Source organism: Lactuca virosa, chromosome 8 (genome assembly GCF_052849685.1).
Source record: "Lactuca virosa cultivar CGN04683 chromosome 8, Lactuca_virosa_CGN04683_v6, whole genome shotgun sequence".
NCBI lineage: Eukaryota > Viridiplantae > Streptophyta > Magnoliopsida > Asterales > Asteraceae > Lactuca > Lactuca virosa.
Window position 1 is genome coordinate 624,038 of NC_136433.1, and position 4,203 is coordinate 628,240.

Consider the following 4,203-nt stretch of genomic DNA (forward strand, 5'->3'; position numbering starts at 1 on the left):
AACCATAATAACCTCTTTCTCTATAATTCATCCAGTCAAGTTGCTCTGGTAAAGGCAACCCAAAAGGACCATGCTACAACCAGGTCAAGTACATACCATATATAGTTATGGGCTTAGACACATAATCCAACAGAAACGTCAAACGAACTAGAATTGCGGGACCTCTTTGATTGTGCCTCCCCCGATGTCAGCGTCTTATTCCATTTTGGATCTAGCCTAACAATCTCCCATATTTTTTCAAACTCAAACGTGTGCCCCATTTCCACTTGATATTTTCCCTCGCGGCTTTGTAAACATCAAAATCATTCTCACCACTTTGCCTTTGCGATTCTAGTCTCATGAAAATGCCATTAAACTTGGTGCACCGGCGACTGATCGGAGTCCATTTGCTGCTAAGCATGTTGATATTCCGATATGGCTGTTTCTTCATAAGCGTGTGGAATTTGTCGAGCACGACTTCCCAAAACCCAACTCTTCGCATATCATTTCCTATGGATGGATTCTTTGAAGTCCCGCACCACGCCACCGCTAAAGCATACTCCTCCTCCGGTGTCCACCATAGTGGAGGCTCTTCTTTCGTATTCGCGACTGCCTTCCCTTTCCTTTTCCCTTTTCCTTTCCCTTTCCCTTTCCGACCGACTCCCGCTTGGTGGTTGTGTGGGTGGTGGTCGTGTGGCTGTTTGTTGCATGTAACTGAAAGCATTGAAAAGGTTTTGTTGAAGATTTGGGTTTTGCTGAATGTAAGGGGATCTAGGAAATTGCATTGGGGGTGTAGAAAATTGCATTGGGGTGAGTTTGAGGTGAGGAGGTTCATATAACTTCCGTATTGCGCGAAACCCGTCGGGATGGATGTGTTCGTGTTTGGAGGCGGGGTGTTTGGGTTTTGCTCCATAGTTGGTTGAAAGGAAAAGTGAGTTTTTTTTTGTGAAACTTGAAAATAGAATGAAGATGAAGATGAGAAAAGATTGTGGTTAAAATATTATGTTTGTATATTTATTTATAGGTGAAATAAAAAAGGTTAATTTTTTTTTAAATTTATCCGTTCTTCAACGGTCAAAAAATGGAGCGTTTAATGCGTTATGAATGTTAAGAGGGCAACGAAGGGCAACAGGCATTTTGACAACGGCTGATAACGAATAAGGGGGGTGGTGTTTCGTGTTACCACGCCAATGAGGCGCTTGACACGTCATAAAAACGGATGTGGGCGTTGCCCACACCGTTCAGTCTAAAATAATTTCAGATTCTAAAGAGGGAGCCACCATTACCAACGCCGCTTGGTCAAACATACAGGTGCATAAATGGGTGAAATTTTGTCATGACAGGCATGCCTCTATCTAATTTACATAATACTACCGTTCCTATGTTTTGTTTATTGAGCTTGTGTTCGATTTATGTTCATTTGGTTGTATACTATTTATCGACTCGAGTTTAACAAAACTGATTTAGATGTGAGTTCCATCCAAATTAGTTTTTGGATTAAGATGATGGTGCTTGAAATCCTAATTTCAAATGCGATCAAATTAATAACAACAAACAAGAATTGCATTTTATACCCGACAAAAGAAGTTCAAGCTCGTAACTTTCTTTTCACTTGTTAGCCTCTTTTTTGTTAGGATCGAGACACTTAACACACGACTCTAAACACACACACAGCTCACGAAAAACAAGAACACAAGGATGAATATGAGGGATTTAACGTGGTTCGGTCCTTCTCTGACCTACGTCCACCGGTAACTAGGAATTTACATTTCTTGGTGCTAATATGCACTCTTTCTGTGTTACACTAGATACAAGTTTTACAAATACAGATGAATCTCTTATATAGAGATGGAAATCAGAAGTAGTCAAAAAACACAACCGGGTCTTCAGCCAACCTTTGAAAAAACTTCACATTCAACAATTGTGGCTTCACAACTTCACATTGTTCCTGCCATTTTTGACCAGCTGTGGCTTCACATTCAACATTTTTCTCTCCGATTGCAATTATGTTGACGGTTTTAGAATCCACGCTTTTATGTGAACCGGGATTAATACATAATATTTCTAAATCATCAACATCTTTCACCCCCGACTTTTGTTCAGAAACACAATCGACTCCTGTACTTCGTAAGACTTCAACTTGAGTTACCTCTGAAGATTGCTCCTTGTTGACCATAAGTGTTTTTTTCGTCTCTTGAAAGGATTGTTGTCAGGAATCGTTGATCATCGTTTGGCAGGAATTGCATCATCTCTGCTCAGAATATTCTTCTTTAACGGAGAAATCAAAATTTTGAGGCTCGAATCACTTAAGCATCTCCGTTCTTCTACATTGACCTTAGGCTTCGTTTCCTGTTCCATCACTGAAATTCTTTTACTTTTAGTTTTCTGAGACGACACAATGGTAAAGCAGTTGTTTGTGTTTGTTTGACTTATTTCCTGATTGAAACTTAGATTATGATGGAAGGAAATCACATCCAGCTACAACACACATACCTACACAAATACATATTCCCTATAATCATTAGTTTCAGCGGAAGGAACAAAGAGTATTTGTTTGACATTTTGTATTTTTACCTGTGAACAACTCTTTATCAAAATCTAGGAAAGAAGTTATACGTCTCACAGAACCTAAAACTTTGTCTATGGCTATCTCTTCCCCCATTGCCATATCGATCCATCTTGAAAATAACCTGATAACATTAACATCAAGTTCAAATGTTAAAAATTAAGAGACAAGTAATTGGTCGATTTTTGTAAACAAGCTCTTACAGAGGAGCAACCATAGGCTAGCAGATCACTATCCTCTGATATAACTGCAACAATGCCACCTTCTTCTGCATCAAGACTGGATAAATATGCCAACTGTGCATCTGCCTCGTATGGAGCTACTAAACTCAATATTCTCTAACTTCAGAATCTGGAAATTTGGAAATTTTTAGAGGCAGATTAATAAATAATAATACAAGATTTTTATGTAGATAGAATTACAAATAAATATCGTACCTCAATAAGTTGGTGTGCCATGGATGGTGTAATACTTACTGCTCTCTGCATTCAAGAAAGATGGCTCTCATGGCATTATTTGATATGAAAAAATTCGAATACTTATCAGTGTAAGCAGAGGTCAAATTTTTAGTACCTGGAACATCTCTGTTGCAACATTAATATTACCCTCTTTGAGCTTTGCCATTGCTAAATCACAGTTGCCTTTCCTTTTACTAAGAGAAATCAAATATGGATGAAATGATGCTACTTTATCTTTAAAAATTGTGTTAAATCTAATGCAAAGGTTTAAATAGTATAAATTACTTGTGTCTATCTTGCTCAGTGAGGGACTTGCAGGGGATGTTACAACCATCAAAAACTAGCACTGGACTAATGTTATGATGACAAAGCAAATTGATGTGATGCATACAGTAGTTTAGGTACTGTGACTTTTTGTCTCCTTCCATATTCAAACAAAGCTCCATACTACATGAATATGTTGTTTGTTTTTCAACAAAAACAAAGCTCTATTAAACTTCATTCATTGCATAATTGCAGTATGCAACAAGTATAGTAATGGATTAGACGGATTCTAATCATTCTATGTATAATGTGATAGATTACTGCGGCCAATTTAAGAAATGACTAAACCACCATGAGGTAGATAAATTACAACGATAAGTATGTCATTTTAGCTTGAAAAAAACACACGCATACCTCCTTTGTGAAGCCACGAATATGCATCGATACCCACCTGTACAGATCGAGGATAAAAATAATTACTCCGATTCAATTGTTAACTGGTGGAAATAATGAAACATGAGATCGATTTCACGTACGCATTTGCCAACATATTTCTTGATGTGAACGGGCTCAACGTAGGGTTTCATGAATTTTAGAAGATCTTTGATACCCATTTTCTTGTTGGTTTTGATGAAAGATGCCGCTTCCGATTGGATGGAATCACGCGAAGAACAAGGATACGTCGTATGTAGTGAGAGAATCATGCTCTGGCCATTTTGTACGACGATTGAAGCTTTAGCCGCGGAAAAGTCTTTTTGAAATTTTGACGGGAAGACTCATGCGAACTAAAATCAAGAGCAAGTTACATAATTGGTCCTATGTTATAGTAATTTTTTGAATCAATTCAAGTGTTATCGATTTTAACACTCATTGTCCCTTAAAAACTTATTTGTCATGTTTCTGATCCCCAGGGACGGACGCAGGAATACATTGCAG

The 4,203-nt window shown here is 37.9% G+C and overlaps 1 pseudogene across 1 annotated transcript; it reads right to left on the minus strand.

The window, feature by feature from the left end:
• Positions 1-1,771: 1,771 nt before the first annotated feature.
• On the minus strand, positions 1,772-3,938 carry LOC145134466 (uncharacterized; annotated as a pseudogene). The gene is made up of 8 exons (XR_013719164.1): positions 3,804-3,938; positions 3,682-3,718; positions 3,289-3,463; positions 3,119-3,197; positions 2,983-3,027; positions 2,749-2,896; positions 2,554-2,669; positions 1,772-2,472 (listed from the first exon to the last, which is right to left on the minus strand). The product of XR_013719164.1 is annotated as an uncharacterized LOC145134466 (transcript).
• Between the last annotated feature and the right edge of the window lie 265 nt (positions 3,939-4,203).